We start from the raw sequence: 1,687 nt of genomic DNA, 5'->3' as shown, positions 1-1,687 counted from the left end.
CTATCAGCCACAATCTCATCATTTGATTTTTTTAAAATGATCAAAGGATTTCAACACTTCAATATTTACACAGTCTATTTACTCTGCAGGTATAATATATTCTAGTAACAATCTAGTTCACAGACTTTGGACATGATGAGAAAACTATTAATACTGAAGCATTGGAAATTTAGTTTAGTTTAGTTTGGAGATACAGCATGGAAACAGGCCCTTCAGCCCACCGAGCCCACACCGACCATCGCTCACCCCCATACACTAGCACCATCCAATACACTGGGGACAATTCACAGAAGCCAATTATCCTACAAACCTGCACGCCTTCGGAGCGTGGGAGGAAACCGGAGCACCCGGAGGAGACCCACACGGTCACGTGGAGAACGTGCAAATTCCATACAGACAACATCCGCAGTCAGGATCGAACCCGGTTCTCTAGCGCTGTGAGGCAGCAGCTCTACCTCTGTGCCACTAATTGTTTTATTGCAACCTGCCAGTTTTAAAAATGGGGAAACGGCTACTGGATCTGAAGCCAAACCGGCATTCCCTTTTAAGACAAATGATTTTAAATAATTTTTCGTCACCAAACATGCCTCAACAGAGCCAGTCTACTTCATGATTATCCAAAGTATTTCAGGGCTGAGTGTCGCATTTCGCCAACTGCCAGGATTGTGTCTACCCCACCCTGCCGCCCATTTAAAATCGCTGCTGGGAAGCCTGGTCAAGTATCCAGTATGCAACACCACATTTGTCAAGTCAACTGTGCGTGCAAACTTGAAACACTTGTGCAGTTAGTTACACTTCGTATGCATCTTAACACATGCTCTTCAACCAGGTTCAATTCCCCCTTCTCAATGCTAGCTTGAGATAACATCATAAACTCTGCTCCTGGGCGGCACAGTAGCAGGGTTGCTGCCTCAACAGCGCCGGAGACCCCGGTTCGATCCCGACTACGGGTGCTGTCTGTACGGAGTTTGTATGTTCTCCCCCATGACTAGAGTGTTTTCACCGGGTGCTCCAGTTTCCTCACAAACTGCAAAGGCATCAAGAGTCAAGAGTCGAGAGAATTTATTGTCATGTGTCCCAGATAGGATAATGAAATTCTTGCTTTGCTTCAGCACAACAGAACATAGTAGGCATGAATACAGAACAGATCAGTGTGTCCATATACCATTATATAAATATATACACACATGAATAAATAAACAGATAAAGTGCAAATAAACAGATAATGGGCTATTAATGTTCAGAGTTTTGTTTGAGTTGAGTTTAATAGCCTGATGGCTGTGGGGAAGTAGCTATTCCTGAACCTGGACGTTGCAGTCTTCAGGCTCCTGTACCTTCTACCTGAAGGTAGCGGGGAGATGAGTGTGTGGCCAGGATGATGTGGGTCCTTGATGATGCTGCCTGCCTTTTTGAGGCAGCGACTGCGATAGATCTCCTCGATGGTTGGGATTCAGAGCCGATGATGGTTCGGGTACATCTCTGGTACAGGTTTGTAGGCTAATTGGCTTTAGTAAAAGATTGTAAACTGTCCCCAGTGTGTTGGATAGTGTTAGTGTGCCGGGTGATCGTTGGTCGGCACGGACTCGGTGGGCCGAAGGGCCTGTTTCCACTGTATATCTCTAAACTCTGTGCTTGAAAGGGTAACCTTTTTAAGAACGTAGAGACCAAATAAATAACCGCATGCCCT

Source organism: Leucoraja erinacea, chromosome 28 (assembly GCF_028641065.1).
Source record: "Leucoraja erinacea ecotype New England chromosome 28, Leri_hhj_1, whole genome shotgun sequence".
Taxonomy (NCBI): Eukaryota; Metazoa; Chordata; class Chondrichthyes; order Rajiformes; family Rajidae; genus Leucoraja; species Leucoraja erinaceus.
This window is presented reverse-complemented; position numbering follows the sequence as displayed.